The sequence below is a fragment of the Protopterus annectens genome, chromosome 5.part0 (genome assembly GCF_019279795.1).
Source record: "Protopterus annectens isolate FY-2018-M chromosome 5.part0, PAN1.0, whole genome shotgun sequence".
Taxonomy (NCBI): Eukaryota; Metazoa; Chordata; order Ceratodontiformes; family Protopteridae; genus Protopterus; species Protopterus annectens.
Window position 1 is genome coordinate 1,084,226,861 of NC_056735.1, and position 18,306 is coordinate 1,084,245,166.

Consider the following 18,306-nt stretch of genomic DNA (forward strand, 5'->3'; position numbering starts at 1 on the left):
AGTGCCATCTCTGTTGTTCAGCTAGTATCTCCTCTACCTCCATCAACAGCTGGGGAGCATCAAACCTCTGTACCCTCTCTCTCTTAAAACCCATTGAGCTTCATCTCACCTTCTTGTTACAAGAATGTTTCATCCATCTGTTATCTTCCTGAAGGCCTGATCTGTCCTTCCAACTCCACTATCACCAGTCAGTTTTTTATAACACCACAATAATAATGTCTCTTCTTCCTTTTCATATATACATACATACACAGACACACACACACACACACACACACACACACACACACACACACACACACACACACACACACACACACACACACACATATTGCTTTGTTTTCCTACTTGACCTCCTCTGGTGATATCCTTTCCAACCTGGTTTATTCTTTATACACATTTGTAAACTAAATACCTAATCTACATTTAAAATAGTGAACAGGCACCCTCTCTAAAACAAATCAACATTCTTTTATGTTCTCATATAATGCACTATTCAGTGGATTATACTTTTGCTGTTGAAATCAATAGATATCATTGTAGCACCCTGTATTTACATACCTGCATGAGCCATAGGAAGTAATAGAAAACTCAGGCAGATGATTTGCTGACATATGCTGTTCATGCTTAATCTGTAAAATAAAGGAGAAAACAAATGTTTTTTTTCTACTTTGACACTGATATGCTTTAATTCACTGCTTTGAACACAATATATTTTGATGTTCTAATATCCAGCATTTTTATATATCCTTAATCAATGAACTTACTGCAGTACTAAGGGCCAGGCTACACATACTATCTGGGCTACTAAATCTGACTGCAATTAGCTCCCTGTTATCATTAGAATATTTCAAAGAACTGAGCTGATCTAACAAACACTAGCTTTGCCACTTCATTATTTCTAATAAGGTTTCAGTATTCACGAACTTACCTTAGCTAGATACACTGTGTGATTAGAAAGCTTAAATAATAAGAACTTGTTCACTTAAAATATTAGGCAGCAGTAATTGATAAAGTGCCAATACATTACTCAGATTTAGCATTAGAGGAGTTGTTGGTTATTAGATTTGGTTTGCAAACAGTCAAATCTCTCCAGAGGGTGGTAAAAGTGGCAGAGAGAATTATCAGGTCCAAGCTCCCATCTATCCAGGACTTGTACTCGGTTTGGTGCCCCAGCACAGCCATGAAAATAGTCAAAGTCTGCACTTACCCTGCCCATGGTCTGTTCTCGTGTTTGTCTTCAGGCAAGAGATACCGTAGCTTATGTTGTAAAATCACCAGATTTAATAGATGCTTTTTTACACAAGCCATCAGACTTCTGAACTCCAGTAATAACATACACCATGCTAGTCATGGAGGTCTGGAGTTACAAAACTGAAGTAATTTACAGACATATGCAATAACTCTATGAAAGTACAATCTTATACCTTATGTGCAATATTAATGATGCCAAGCTGATATTCTGTGCAATTTGCCAGGTTAAAATTCCATGGAATTTGAAATCTGTCTGATTTTGATCTGTACAATATATTATCTGCTCAATATTTTGGGTGCTGACAAAGACATGTAAGTGGATTAGTCTTGGTGCATGTCATTGTACTTGTTACTGCACTGCATAAATGTCTTACTGTTGTTACTGTTGGATTAGCTTTAGTATTTGTTGTATGCACACTGAGTTCGAAGTAACACAATTTCATTCAGTTGCACTGTTGTGTGGTCTGAATGACAATAATGTTCACTTTGACTTTGACTTTCACTTGCTGCCTGTGAATTCTTATCATTCATAAAAACTAACTGTTCTACTTTTGCTGCCATAAAAGTGAACAAAGTTCTATGCAATTCCTGTAATAACAAAATGCTTAATTCGAATAGGTACAAATAAAGAAACTCATTAGTATGTTAGTAGCACATATGCAAAAGATTAGGACTATTATTTATAATCAATCAACGTCAAATCACAAATCACAACAAAATCCTCTTTAACTAAAACTTTCTTCCCACCATGTTGGATTTATACGATTGCAGTTACAGCAGTAAATGATATATATATATATCATTAAATGGGGTCAGTGACATGTTCCTTGTATGATACACTTATACGTAGACAGGATTTTTTTTTTGGGGTGGGGGGGGCAGATTTGTCTGTGAATGGTTTATCATGGTTGTTGGCAATGTTTAGCTAAGCCCAACTCTTTGTAACCTCAAGGAAGCCATTGAAATTGTAAGTCAAGGTGCTAGTTTTGTTTTTTATTTTGTAATAAAATAAAAGTGGATTTTTAAAGCCTAATTTGGAGCAGCCAGATGTCTTTTTAAATTCTGAAATATCCATTATCTTCTCTTCCTAAATCAAGGAGAAACTAACAGCTCATACTACAAACAGATTGGTTTACCTTCACATGGTATCAGATGGAAAATTCTTCTGCATCTCAAAAGGTTCAGTCCTTATATTAAATTCCAGAAAAAATAAGGTTCTAAATAAATTTGATAAAACCAATATTTAATACTGGAATGTGGAAATGTGACTGTCTGGTACCTATTAGCTTTCACATCTCAAACTCTAAGGACCTGCCTGCATAGAAAGAAATACTAGGTTATTTTCTGAATTTGTTGATATACCATGTAACACTTATTTGTTTAACTGTATCAACACTGCACAGGGGAAAAAGACAGCATAAAGATCAAAGAGCATACACATCCAAAACAATCTCTGAAATAGTGATGTGAAAATTGAAATCTAGAGACTAAACTTGAGTATCTATGTCTGAACTCAGAATTTCTGAAAAATGGGAAATAACTCAAGGAGTAAGCCATTTTAGTTATCATGATTCCTGAATTACTGTTATGAAAATGTGAATAAATAACAGGTGGGAAGGTGTTTCATTCCTGAGTCAAGCTTGACATCTGAATACACTCTGCAGTTTCACGTACCCATGCTGTTCACCTGGATTTTCTTTTGATATTTTCATTTTCTACGAAAAAATAATTTCCGAAATTAAAAACTTGTTGGTTTATTATCTTTAGAGATTCTCAGACTCGTGTCATCTACATTTTTTTGCTCACAGTCCTGGTAGAACCACCCCTATAGAACATGACTAAGGTAAGCAATTAGACAAAGGTTAGTCTTCCAAAAAGTGTGTTTTTCATTATCAAAGAGGATACTGCCCAGATTAGAATTACTATGCCTTACCTCAGAACTCAGGCCTGGGATACTGTTCACTGGTGATGTAATGGTGGACAGATCATCCATGTAATTTGCCTAGGATTAGCCAGAAAAGGATACCTGAAGTATCCTGTGGGCTCAGCAACAGCAAGTTGAAATACTGAGTTTAGTTCAGTGCCATCTATGTGGAATGTGGATGCAGGCTGCATTTAAGCAAACTAGACCTCGACAATGGAAAACAGCTTTAACTTACTGATGGGGAAGGAACCTGATCTTATGCAGGTAGTGGAAAATTACTTATAATATAACTGGCCTCCTTCTACACATAGACTCTGAATTGGTGGGTCTCTCTCCGGTCCTGGAGTTGTACCTTGTATGAAGTCTAGAACTGCAGTGAAGATATTCATAACCCCACAGCTAAGGGTGATGCGTTAGCTTTTCCCTACTTACAGAGAAACATCAAGAGCAGGCAAGAGGAAAGCTGTTTGTGCTGATACACAGGAAAGTTGTTTGTGCTTATTCACAGAAGTGGTACTTAAAATGATATAACGTATTGACTCTATAGCCTTATTAGTAGTCTACAAAACCTATGTAGAGTATAATGGAGATGCTGAGAGTAATGTGACTGGGAAGGATGATGTCCCATTAATCAGTTTTTATTGTACTTATTAGCAAATCATGCATTACTCATAACAAGCATCACACTAAACACAAGGTTGGATAATAACTGCACCTGGTACAGTAGCATATCGATAGACGGGCATATGTGTTCTGATGATCTGAGTACAGAAAAGGACACAACTGTCAACTGTTTATTAGCAAATTGCATTTACTAGATGGACCTTTGAAGAAATAGGTATGGGAGAATCAGATAACTGACTGTGGCTTCTTTGCATCTCCTACCCTCAAGAAGATGATTACTGTATTCTGGGAAGCTCAAGCAAATGGAGTCTGGATGAATCAAATGCAAGATATCACATGATAAGACAACAGCAAGGAGTTATGGACAGGACATGCTCAGTGCCTGTACCAGTAAGTAACTCTATTGCATGGACACTAGTTGTAAAGGAAACCCTCAAGAAGGTGTGAAGGGTAAGATGTACAGAGAAGGGAAAATGTTAGTTTATGAATTTCATTTCTGATACGCTTTCATAACAAGATGGATTATTAAATGAGCTTCAGTATGGATCAATTGATTTGCTTCCTGCCTAATATTAGTAAATGCTGACAAAAGTACAGTTTTGTACCTACCATAAATGTAGATGTTCAAGTGTACACCCTGCTGCAGTCATCACACTTGGGTTATCCTGTCGTCGGGCGGTCCCGCAGTCGGCCGGAATTCCAAAGTCTTGGTCCGGCGTCGGTTGCTGTCACTTCTTCCCTGACGTCAGTGCGCCAGGGCTATATATAATGCATCCAACGCCATTTTCTTCAGTTTTTCTTGCCCCAGATGTCAGGTGCCCCCAAAAAGGTGGTCAGTAATTAGTACCAAATTAAGTAATTTTTGCACAAACACAAAATCCCTCCAGCTATAAGCAAATACATCAGGAAGGTATTGTAGAGATTTAGCCAGTTAGATCAGAGGGGATGGAGGGAGGGTAACCTGGACTGCAGCAGGGTGTACACTCGAACATCTACATTTATGGTAGGTAAAAAACTGTACTATGTTCATCGTGTTACCCTGCTGCAGTCATCACACTTGGGTAGAATCCCAAAGCTAAGGATGGGTGGAGGAGTTATAGAGGGTTAGAGGAGGCTAGAAGGCCCTGCAGAACTGCAGTGACGAAGCCAGCCCTAGTCTTAGAGTAAAGTGGTAAGTGATAGTGCTTGGTAAAGGTGTGTACTGAACTCCAAGTTGCTGCTTCCAAAATCTCCTTGGTTGGAACCCCCCTGAGGAAGGCTGTAGATGTAGCTGTTGCCCTGGTAGAGTGGGGCCTAATGGTAGCAGGAACTGGTTTTCCATGATGGGTATAGCAAAAATGAATGCAATGTCCTATCCATTTGGAAATGGATTGTTTTGATATAGCCTTTCCTTGTGAAGCTGTAGCATAGGATACAAAGAGCTGGTCAGATTTTCTGAAAGCCTTAGTTTTATCCAAGTAGTAACGAAGTTGCCTGTGAATGTCCAAGGAATGCAGGAGTCTTTCTCCTTTGTTCTGTGGATTTGGAAAGAAGGTGGGTAAGTGAATGGTTTGATTTAAAGCCACACTGGAAACCACCTTAGGCATGAAGGAAAGATTAGTTCGTAAAGAAACTCTGTCTTGATGGAAAATGAGGAAAGTTTCCACTGCCATTAGTGCCTGCAGCTCTGAGACTCTTCTAGCTGAAGTTATTGCTAGAAGCAGGGCAGTCTTCCATGATAGGAACTGTAGATCTGCAGAGAAAGCTGGTTCAAAGGGAGGTAGCGTAAGTTTTTCCAGAACAAAATTGAGGTCCCATGTTGGTGTAGGTGCTCTCCTGGGGGGCCTAATGTTTTTTGCCCTTCTGAGGAACTGCCTTAGAAGTGGATGCGAAAATAAGGGTGGTTCCGTGTTGTAGTGGGCGGAAATAGCTGATGCGTGGATTTTAATGGAAGAAAAAGAAAGTCCTTAAATACTGTAGAATCTGAGGCATGTGAGGCTGAAGTGTGTTTTGGCCTTTAGCTTGGTTCCAGGCACAAAACCTTTTCCATTTGTCCGAATAGACCTTCCTGGTGCTGGGCCTCCTAGCTTCCTGAATAACATTCATAACTGCTTGGGAAAGAGGAGCTGGCTGGATGCTTAGGTGATTTGCCATGCAGCCAGATTTAAGGTTTTGAACTGGCTGTGAAGAATCTGATTGTTTTGCTGTGTGAGCAAATGGGCAATTTGTGGTAAAATCCAAGGTGGGCCCTGGGCCATATTCCTCAATAGTGGGTACCAGTGCTGGCGTGGCCAGTCTGGGGCTATGAGTATCAGTCGTGGTCTCTCCTTTCTGACTTTCAGAAGCACCTTTGTGAGGAGAGGCAATGGAGGGAAGGCATATACTGTCAGGTTTTTCCAACTGAATGAGAGTGCGTCCACTTTCCAAGCTTGATGGTGAAGTGTCCTTGTACAAAATTTTGCTATTTGATAGTTTTGAGGACTGGCAAACAGGTCTATGTCTGGAAGGCCCCATTGTTGAGTTATCATTGCAAATACTTGTGGATCCAGTTTCCACTCGTGGGGATCCATGATGTTTCTGCTGAGGACGTCTGCCAATGTGTTCTTTTTTCTTGGCAGGAATTGAGCTTGTAACTGAACTTGGTAAGCCAGAGCTGTGTTCCACAAGGTCATTGTTGCCTACATAGAGGGTAGGAGTGTGTAACCCCTTGTTTGTTTATGTACCACATTACTGTGGTGTTGTCCGTCCTTATTGTAAGTTGTCCTGGATGTAATAGATTCTTGAAGGCTGTCAGAGCATTCTGTACAGCTAGCATCTCTTTTTGATTGATGTGCAGATTCCTTTGATCTGCAGTCCATACGCCTTGAACGCACTGTCCTGCCATGTGTGCCCCCCAGGCATAGTCAGATGCATCTGTTGTTATAGTTTGCCTGGCTGGGGGCAAGGTGAAAGGCTGACCCTTGTTGAGGTGACATGCCTGTGACCACCATAGAAACTCCTGTTGTAGGCAGGGAATGAGAGATATCATTGTGTCCAAGCTGTGGCTGTGTTGAGACCATACTCTTTTTAAGTACCACTGTAATTTCCTCATATGCAGCTTTGCAAATGGTATTAGTAGTATGCAAGATGCCATGAAGCCCAAGGCCTGCAGAATTTTTCTTGCAGGTAGTTCAGTCTTTGTTGCCATTGTTTTGAAATATTGAGTCAGTTGTAGTTGTTTTTCTGGCGTCAGATAAGCCTTCTGGGCCGTTGTATTCAAGCTGGCACCCAGGAATGTCATATTTTGTGAGGGTACTAGTTTTGATTTCTTTTCATTTACTGTGTACCCCAGGCAACTTAGAAGATGTTTTACAAAAGCCAGATGTTGTAAGAGGATGTCCTTGCTTTCTGCTTGGCTGAGGTAGTCGTCCAAGTATGGGTATATTTGAATTCCTCTTTGTCTGCAGTATGCAATTACTGGTGCCAGGCACTTTGGGAAGACCCTGGGCACAGTAGATAAGCCAAAGGGCAGTGCAGAGAATTGGTAATGGGTTGAACCTGCAATGAAACGGAGGTATCTTCTGCAACTTTGTCTGATAGGGACATGCAGGTATGCCTCCTTGAGGTCCAACGTTACTAGCCATGCTTTCTTGCCCAACATGGGAAGAAGCTGCTGTAGTGTTAGCATCTTGAATTTGGGTACTTGTAAGAAGGTGTTTAGAATTGAAAGGTCCAGAATTGGTCTCCAGGCATTGTCCTTTCTGGGTACTAGAAAGAGTCTTGAGTAAAATCCTTGGCCTTGCTCTCTAGTAGGTACCAGTTGAATGGCTCTCATGTCCATGAGAGCTGTAATTTGTTTTTGTGCCTCTGCCCATTGATTCTGTGGCAGGTTTGGCATTCCTCTTTTCATTGGCAAGGTGTGAAAATGGAATCTGTATCCTCGTGAAATTATGTCTAGGACCCATTTGTCCTTTGTCTGAAAAAAGTGCGAGTTTTCCTCCCAAGGGGGCTGCCAAGAGAGTGTTGCTTGGTCAGATGAGGTGCAAGTCATTGAGTTTGCCTTCTGGTAGTTTGGGACCTGTCTTCTCCTCCCTTCTGTGTTGCAGTGCATCATTGTCGAGGTTTGTACTGGACTTGTGGTTGTCCTCTGCCTCTTGGACGTCTGTATTTTCCCCACTGTGGTCTGTCAGTAGCTGGAAAGGACCAATTTTTTGTTGGCCAATTTCTGCTGAAGCGAGGGGGCTGTACCTGTAGGAAATCTTTGACTGTCTGCATAGATTTTGCCTTATCCTCCATTTTCTTTAAGACCTCTTCTGCTTTAACTCCAAAAGGAACATCCTGCTGTAAGGGAGCATCTAGAAGCTTTGCTTTAACATGATCAGGCAGAGTTTGTTCCTTTAACCAAGCATGCCTACGTATACCAGACCCAGTGACAGCTGCTCTGCAGGAAGCCTCCAAAGAATCAAACCCACACTGTAAAGTATGTTTGCCCACCTGTTCAGTTGCATGCAACAGATCCTGCATTTCTTTCAATTCAGACTGTTGAGGGAGTGTGCTCATTTTTTGTTTTAACTGAGACATTAGAAATTGCTGATATTTTAGCATGTGGAATTGGCAATTCAGTGCCCTCATAGCTAGAGTGGCTGAGGTGTAAACCTTTTTCCCCCACCTGTCTAGTGCTCTGGAGTCCCTTTCAGAGGGTACAGGATTTTTTGCCATAGAAGCCTTAGCCCCTTTGGGACCCTGGGAGATCAGCAACAGGGCTTTTATAAAGAAATTTGTGGGATTCAGGTACTTTATAGTATCTGTCAGGTTTGGCAGGAGGCAGAGAATCTGGGTTCAAACTGGATTCTAAGTAAACATCATCCACAATGTCTAAAACTGGGGGATGGCAAGTGGTCTGTGCTGGGGAAGTGAAAGAAACTCTCTGAGCCTTTCCTTTGAGTCAGAGTAGTCCTGACCTTCCCAGTGAAAATGTTCCCTCATAGTGTGTAAAGTTTCCCCAAAGGAGTAGTCTTCAGGAGGAGAAGCTGAGGGAATAGAATCCTCAGCATCAGAATCTTCATAAGGGGAGAAGGAGTAATCTTGGTCCTCAGAGGAGCCTGAGGAAATAGACACTTGTTCAGAGGAGGCATAATCTTCCTGTTGTAGGCCTTTTGTCGGGTGGGGGTTGGGAACCCCTGATTAAAGAGATCAAATCTTCAGCCATTTTGAGCATCTGTTTCTTAGGCATGGGGCCTTGAACTGGAGACTGAAGTGCAGTCTTTTTAGGTTTAATAGGAGTCTTAGTCTTAGGATACGTTTTTATGGTGAGCGTCGTCGGTCTGAAGACGCCTTCAGAACCCGAAGGTGTTTCTGCAGCACCAACATCTTTTTCAGCAGTGTCGTCGGTAGGGGCTAAACAAAATGGCTGCGTCAGCCTAGTAAATCCTTATGAGGTATTTGCTTCCCACAAGAAATACAATTGGTAACTTTTTCTGACATCAGTCTGAGGCAAGAAAAGTTTCCCCAACGGGGTACTTAGCTTTACTGAAGACTTCGGATCTGAAATTCGACTTCGAAAATCTCAGGAGTCGGCCGACCGGCACTTGTGAACTGCTTCTGCATCGGGCACCGCGCGGCAAGAAAGACTGAAGAAAATGGCGTTGGATGCATTACCCTGGCGCACTGACGTCAGGGAAGAAGCGACAGCAACCAACGCCGGACCAAGACTTTGGAATTCCGGCCGACTGCGGGACCACCTGACGGCAGGATAACCCAAGTGTGATGACTGCAGCAGGGTAACACAATGAACATCTAAACAATATATATAAATTTGTCCTAAGTAGGAGTTTCTATCATGGAACTTGGAACGCATGCCTAATATGGACTGTCATAAACAAATAGGAGATCTTAGCAAAATTAATGCTATAGTTTTCATTGTTAATTGATGAGTGGTTGTTCTTTGATTGTTACAATAATATTGTTTTTAATGAAAGAAAGTATAAAATATCAAGCAGTCTGTGGTTTGGGGAGACCGGACCTTGATTTCCTAGTCTGCCATGTATTATTCTCTGCTGAACTCTGTCACATGAACGTTATTTGGTACCTTAATACAGGTGGCGTACCTAGGAGCATTTATGGATGGATCTCCTAATTTAGCTAAGAAGGGTGGCTAAGTCATGAAGTCCACACTGTCAGCTTTTGCTGAAGTAAACAATCTTGTGCACAGAAGTGGGTTTGGAGAATCCATGAAGGAAGACTATTGGGCAGCATCAAGCATGTTTGGCAAACTATTTAGCAACTTAAGAAAGAAGGTTAAACCTCTCATGAGACTGTATTAAGCAAGTCTTGAAAAGTACTGACCACTGTGGATGAGATTGCTAGAAGATGAAAGTGACACTGATGAATTCTATAGCCCTCAGGATATGCCACATATCAGACAGCAGTGCATGAAATCTCCATAAGTTGCATTTCTTCACTGTAGCTGCCTGCACAGGAGTACAGTCACAAGTGTGGACAAGCTCTAGCAAGACATTTTGAAGGCAATGACCAGAAATGTACATCATAACTAAAACACCTCTGTACTGCTGAATGCAAGGTGAAACCAGTACCCTCTGACTGACACTGGGTTGCTGGTCTTCATAAATAAAAAAATAACTAAATGGTGTTATACCTATACAGAAATCACACTCTTCAGCCATCTCAAAAACACCTGTGCTACAGTGCTTTAAGAAATACTTCAGGTAATAAACTAGCCTCAGTTTCACAAGTAACAATACAGTCTTACTTTAAGGTGGGCAATAGTTGATTAGCTCCAGTAGTGGGAGCTGTTGATGGAATACTTTAAGACATCCATAATGATTTGTTTATTTCAGACTGTATATTTTCAACTAATCTATTTTAAGTCCTTATTTAGCTCTTAACATTTCAACTCATTTGCATTAACTACCTGCTGCCTGTAGTCCAGGGTTTAATTCCCTCAGCCTCCAGCTGTGTAACTCTGTGCAAGTCACTTAACTGGGCAGTGCTCTAGGGGATATTGGTCTAGGGTCCTCAACAGTCAGCTAGTAGATTGTATGCGTTATAGTACCTATGAATTAGTGAGTCTACATATGTTGATGTGCTACATAAAACTTGTACTGTTTTCCAATCCGCTTATATTTATAGTTTGTAACACATCAGGCTTGGGCTTGACAATAAACTTGATTTGATTTGAGTTAGCCTTCTCCTGTTATGCAAGTAGCTGTGCGGCTTTGATAAATAAAGCTACAGGTATTTTATGGAATTGCAAAATGCTTATAACCACGCATCCTGGCATGTGGCATACAAGGTATTACAAGACCATTGCTACATGATACTCACTCACTCACTCTGAATGCTGATAGTTGCACCAAGGTACTCGGGACAAAACTGAATTAATTTTCTAGAGACACTGACTACTACAAAGCATCCATTTTTTTCAGGAGTCATGTTTGTAGTTTGCAGGCACAGGACATTAAGGTACAGCTGAGGGTTGAACGATGCCCAATTTTATTTCAAATACTACTTGGGGCACAAAAGAAACACCGGCGAATAAATACTAAATGGAAAGCCAGTTTATTTGATAAGCATTATACAAAAGCAAACTAAATGTAAACTATTGACAGTCAGGCACATTTATTATACATTTCAAGAATAGGTTGCACATAAGCAAGAAATGCAGGTGTTCAGAAAGCTAATTTCACACAAAGAGGAATTCCTTCTCAGGAATTGTTGCTACACAATGGAGTTAGCTCTGAGGAGCTCAGACATAAAACACTATGGGCATTTGTTAAATGTGTTCCACTTGGGACTAAATAATACAATCAGTGTATAATCCCTCTAAAGTATTGGTACAGGTATTTTGAAAAACTGTATACTTCACATCATGATATATACGAAGATAAAAAATGGTGAGATGCTTTACAGGTGCAATGCACATTGTTGGACCAATGAAGAAAAGAGGAAACCAGAGCAGAATCCCAAGTAGCTCCAGCTGCAAAGAGAATAGATTATGGTGGTTCAGATACATGTACAGAAAAGCAGAAGACAATCTGGTGAAGAAGATTTGGGACAGATAAGAAGACAACAGGAAATAAGGGCATCCAGCAAAGAGATGGATGGATTTTGTAAGAGAAGATCTGCAACAGTTTGGCATGATTGTTAAATGGTGTCAGTTGAAGCAATACCCTGACCCCATGTAGAAATCAAGAAAATGAGGGTTGATGATGATGATAAAGACTATGATTGTTTCAATTCAATGCATTCTAATTGTACTGCATACTATTTTATTTATTTATTTTACTTAACATTTGTTAAATGGGTATTTGAATTGGTCCAAGGACCCTTTTCCGATATATGTAAAAGAATTTAGAACAGTTTACATAGAAATTCACAAAGGCATTGGCAGTGACATAGATGTAGAGATAGCATAGTAATGTATTTTAATTTAGGAGAATTTTCAGGTAGGTGAAAAGAACAAATTAGCTTTCAGTTTAATTCCAAAAGAGACGTTCACTGAATATGATAAGAACTGAATGATCAGTATATGTCCTGAGGAGGTATTAGTATTAATCCAGCAGATTGTTTACATAACTATGCCTCACCTTGTAGATACTTTCTAGGCTAAGTCTATGAAATCTTACAGGGATGCTGCATTATCAGATATTTTTAGTTTGTAGTTTGCAGGTAGTAAGTTTGTTTTATTTCTTCCTGGAGACGGATTCATCTGGAACTTCTTTTTACAGATCACTTTTTCAGTATTGACTAATTTGTAAAGGGGAGTGGGTCTGGCTAACTGAACACTGTCTATATTTTTAAGTGTATAATTCCAATCCTTATTAAAGACTATGGTTTTCAAAAGTGAAACATTTCCAGTATTAAGAAGCTTGCAGGTAAGAATGTTAAGCATTTCTGCCTAAAACTGTAAACCATCCTCCATTCTTTGTTGTAATACTGTAATGTTCTCTATTGTTAACTAGGTTAATGAAGTGTAGTGTATTATTCTCCATGGTTTGTAATAATGTGGTATTCACAGCTTAGTCTGCAACAATAAGGGTAGTCTGCATTCAAATCTAGGAAAGAGTACAGCACTTTCTGTATGATGCTGTATTTGAATCCAGATATTTTCAAACTGTGTACCACTGCTTTGATAGTGCTCCTTGCTGAGTGATACATACTGGCATTGATGAATCCAGCCATGAATATGCTACTTGACACTCTTCTGGAAATCTTCTTTAAATCCCATGAAAACTAACAAAGCAAGGATAAACTAAAAGAAAAGCTAACTGTGTCAGCCTCATGGCCATGCAAAAATGAATGGAGATATTTAATTAATACACTCATTTGTTTACTTATTTATCCTTTGTTGACCAAGTTATTCCCATTAAACTGGCAGCCTCTTTTCATGGGAGACCTAAGATGATATTTATACTACTAGGGGACATTTGGCTAGGGCATCAAGGGACTTCCACTACTCTTGGTAGTAGGGGTAAGAGTTTGTGTGTTACACATCCTGACTTCCTGTTCCCATTCCAGGTGTAGAGGCAGCCAGGAGAAACAGGGAGAAAACTTGGATGCTGAAAGCCAAAGCTTTTTGGAAATGAAGTGCGTTGAAAATGGAGAAAAATAATGGTACTATCACTACCAGAATTGTTTTCAAGTGAGAAAACATTGTTTGCTGATGGTGAGGAGATCAGGAAATAGATGTAACTGAATGCAGTGGTGGAAATGGATTCAGAAGAAATTTTCAAAAAAAAAATTGTTTAAAGTGGAAGAATTGGCAGAAAAATTTATTATTTCAACCCTACAATCAGGATGGTTGCAGGATGAGTATCTAGAAGTGTTAATTAACCAGACTAAGCCTGAATGTGGAGCTGCTGTATGCTGGAGAGACATTATGAACAAAATGGAAGAGGGAGAAAAACAGAAGGAAAAAGAGCCAGAGAAGGTTCCAGAAAAAAGTCCTATGCTCAAAACAGTGGCAGAAGGAACCAAGGGGAAGACAGGAATTAAGAAAAAAAAAGAAAAAAAAATAGTTGTTTGCATGAGCAGTAAAAAAGAAAAAGGCCTGGACAGGTATGGGATAATGTTAATGCACCTTTGGGAGTCAAACATGATGAGGTAAGCGCTTTCATTTTAATTAACAAAGAAACTTTTTGTGACTTATTTTTTAAAAGTAGTCAGGCCACGGAAAACTTTTTCTGGCAATGGAATGCAGACTTTCCATGGTCAGAATATGTGGTACAAACACATCTATATTACACCATCAAAGCTTTAGTTAATCAAATAATTAAAGCTCAATCTTGTAATATCGAAATCTAAAATTGTCAAAGGGCCGATTCAACCAAGGGAAACACTTCCCTTGGCCGAATAAAAAAAAAACCTTTTACATCTGAAATCAAGTTGGGGGCTTCACCCCCCACACCCCCTACCTAAATATACCAACTGAGATCGCTCCAAATTGAAGAAATGGGCATACTCCACATAACAACCAAGGGAAGTGTTTCCCTGGGTTAAATTGGCCGTTTGACAATTTATGGTTTCAATATTACAAGTTCAAGCTTTATTTATTCAATTAAGTAAAGCTTCGATCTTGTAATATAGAACTGTACAAGCCTATTTCAGGCAAACAAAAAAAAAAAAACAATAATTTTGGTTTACTTCAGAATTGAAGTGGAAGCAAAAGAACTGAGAGAATATGTGTTAATGACTAAAATTTATGATGAAAGAGGATTATGGATTGGGGGTTGGGAACGTGGCATAATTTTCGAACTGGAAAATGGCAATGTAATACACATACCTAGTATTATTAATGTGCATAGCAATAGAGGTTTTTAAGGTACACAGGACAACCAATTACTTGTTATTTTTGTGGAAAATGTGATCATTTAATTAATGAGTGTGACAAAAAAGATATTATTTATGCTGTCAGGCAGGCTATAATGCAAATAAATGTGAAGTGAAATGTAAGAAATGTGGTAATGCAGGGCATTCATGGTTAGAATGTGAGGTAAAAATACAAGACAGTGAAAAAAGAAAATGAAAATGAACATGAAAATGAAGATGAAATTATACAAGAAAATATTTAGAAAATGTAAAAGAGCACACAACACAACAAGAAAAAGCAAATAAATGGTATTTAAATTTAAGGGGAAAGACAAACAGAAGAAAAAAGACAAAGAGAGATACGGGGAAACAAGTGGAGAAGAGTCAGAGTAGCAGATAATAAAAGGCAAGAGAAATTCAATAGGAAAGAGGGTTAGGGAAAGAAAAAGAAAACTTAAAAATATAATGGTTAAAGAAAATAAGAAAGGTAAGAAAAATAAGGGATAAGAAAATTATTTTAATAACTGTTCTATAAGTTTGAAATTATTGGCTTTGAATGTGAACAGTATGACAGAAATTCAATAGGAAAGAGGGTTAAGGAAAGAAAAAGAAAATTTAAAAATATAATGGTTAAAGAAAATAAGAAAGGTAAGAAAAATAAGGGATAAAAATATTTTAATAACTGTTCTATAAGTTTGAAATTATTAGCTTTGAATGTGAACAGTATGAAAACTGTTAAAAGAAGAATTAATATTTTACAATGATGTTTTGCAGTAGATGCTGAGGTAATAGTGTTAGAAGACATTAGAATATTAGCAGAAAAAGAAAGGGTCCAAACAGAAAACCAATGGTACTGTTATTTGGAACACAGACAAAGAAACATGCTCAGACATATATATATTATGCCAAGAAAATATAAAATTATGATACTGCAATAGTAGAACTGGGTCAAATAGCAGTAGTGAATAAAAAATGGAAACATATGTATATAGACTAATAGCTTTATATGGATATGTAACAAAAAAAAAGAAAGATAAACAATGTTTAAAAGTATACTTAATTATGTCTGTGTTAACATGGATATAATAATGACAGGGGATTTTAATTGTAATTTGAGAAATAAAAAGAAAAGTTGTGATCTTAAAATGGTTACTGAAATTACGAAAAGTGGAAAATTAAAAATATGGGAAAATAAACACCGGACTTGTAAAACAAATGAAATTAAGACAGAATTTGATTACAGCTTGATATCAGAAGGTATAAAAATTACATAAAAAGGAATCAAATATGCTGGGTTTTCTGATCATGTGGCAATTTGGATATAAGAATTCATGAAAATAAGGAGTATATTAAAATAGGAAAAGATATAAAAGAAGAGTAAATGAAAAAGAGTTAGAATCAAAAGAAAGAAAATAAATTATAGAATTATGACAACAACATATTGGTATGAGAGATTTTTTATGAAAATTCAACAATTTGATGGTTTCAATTAAAAGAGAAATACAAAAAAAGTATTTTAGAATGCATAAAAATGGAATACAAAATATTAAGTCAATATTTAAAGATTTAATAGAAAAGAAAAAAATAATTTTATGAAAAAAAAGAAAAAGAATTATACAGCAGAAATCAGGATAACATTAATAAATTATTATATAAACAAAATATTAACTACAAGAAAAAGAGAAGCAACACTATACTTATGTAAGACAGTAACATAAGGAAAGAATGAAATAATTAAAAAATAAAAAAGGGAAACAAATTAAAAAACAAGAAGAAATATATTAAATAATTAAACAATATGTATTAGTTTTATATACCAAAAAAAGAAGTTAACAGAGAACAAATTTACAATGGAAAAAAATTACACAATGAAAACAATGAATATTTAGAGAGAAAAGTAAACATACTGGAGTTGAATGAGATCTTCAAAGACATTAATGTTAATTCAGCTATAGGTTTGGATAGAATTTAATACAGTATGTATAAAGAAATGTACGATTGACAAAAACTGTTTATAGAAGTAATGGGAATTAAAACAGGAGATGTAAGGGCATTTATTCACATTAGCAAAGAGACTTTTTGTTACATTATACTCAAAAATTCAAATGCAATGGAGACATTTTTATGGGAGTATTAAGAAAAAAAAGATGATTACCCTTGAATTTATATGTTTACAGCATTTAATAGGGCGACTAAAAAAAGATTCATATTCAATTCAGAAATGAGGTGGAAAAACAGACTTTAAAGACATTTTATTAAAATATGTCAATATTTTATGGATATTACTTATGTCTATTATAATAATGTCCATAAAATATTGACATATTTTAATAACCTCACAGCAACAGGTTCTCCCGTTCGACTCTCGGCTGGGCTTGGGCGTGCCTTCTGTGTGGAGTCTGCGTGTCCTCCCCGCGGTTGGGTAGCAATCGAAAGACATGCGTGCATAAATGGGCGTGCCTTCGTTGAAGGTTGGCGTCGAGCTGGCACCTCGGTGTTTTGTAAAAATCTACTGCCAATCATTAGTGGACTGGAGTTCTGCTGTGGCGACCCCTTACTGGGAAAAAGCCAACGACAACTTAAGTCTATTATAATAGAGGACTATGGACTGGGGGTTGAGATTGTAATGTTGCTTTGAAAATCAAAAATGATGCTATTGTTCATGTTCTAAATGTAAAATTGAAAGGGATAAAGGCATTGTAAAGTAATGGGGTCAACCTAATACATGTTTTTATTATCAAACAAAACAACGGATTAGCAGCGTACTATAAAACAAATAAAAAGAAAAAATGCTACTCAGGAATCACAAACCAGAATTTATTACATCCAAAAACACATCAGTTTAAGCGCTTTCATGCACTTTGGTAAGGAACTTTTTCAGAAACTGAGAAAAACCAAAAGGAAACAACGCTTAAATACAACTATTTTAAAAAAATAGTGCCAGAAACACACCCTTGTTTTCTTTAAAGTGAAATACACCATTGTTAAAACTACTACAATTAAAATCATAAGGCTGCCAACATTCCAAGATATACATGTCAACACGACTTCAGGTAAAATAAAAAGACAAAACCAATACATAATATCACTAGAAGAGTGCATAAGGTTAAAAAACAAGACTAACTAATACATAAAGATTTGCCTTTTAAAACAGGTTTTAAAAAAATTACATCACAGATATCAGGTGGACAAGTGCACTTCAGTAAGACTTGCTAATGGAATTCCCTTTTTTCAAGGTTTTCACAATCACCCCCCCCCCACACACACACACACACACACACACACACACATACACACACACACACACAAACTGTTTTTTGTTCTACCTGTTTAAGGATAGAAAAATATATATATTTGTTTAAATCCTTGCAAACTAAGCTATGCTTTAACAAAGTATTAGTGTGATTAGATTTACGAATAGCGTATGTGTGTTGATAAATTTGTGCCTTTAATGGCCCAACAGTCTTGCCAACATAAAATGATGGGTAAGAAGCACATACAGCCACATACACCACTCCCCTAGAGTTACAATTGTATCAACTCTTCACAGGAATAATGTATGGATAACCATGAATGTGTATACTGGAGTCTTCAAAAATGAACCTGCATTGTTTACAGGAACCACACTTCTTCATACCCCACTGATTTATAAACTTTGAATCATAGCCACCTTGCCATTCAAAGATATTTTTCAGATTTCTATTATTCTTGAATACAAA

At 37.7% G+C, this 18,306-nt stretch overlaps 1 long non-coding RNA gene across 2 annotated transcripts in view; it reads right to left on the reverse strand.

Annotated features, from left to right (window-relative positions):
• Positions 1–549: 549 nt before the first annotated feature.
• Positions 550–18,306, reverse strand: part of LOC122801534 — a 599,757-nt gene continuing 582,000 nt past the window's right edge. Inside the window, exon 4 of one of the 2 annotated variants that reach the window (XR_006364756.1) lies at positions 550–632. This is a non-coding gene — a long non-coding RNA (uncharacterized LOC122801534). The remainder of the gene's footprint in view (positions 633–18,306) is intronic. The other variant, XR_006364755.1, reaches the window with a different exon arrangement.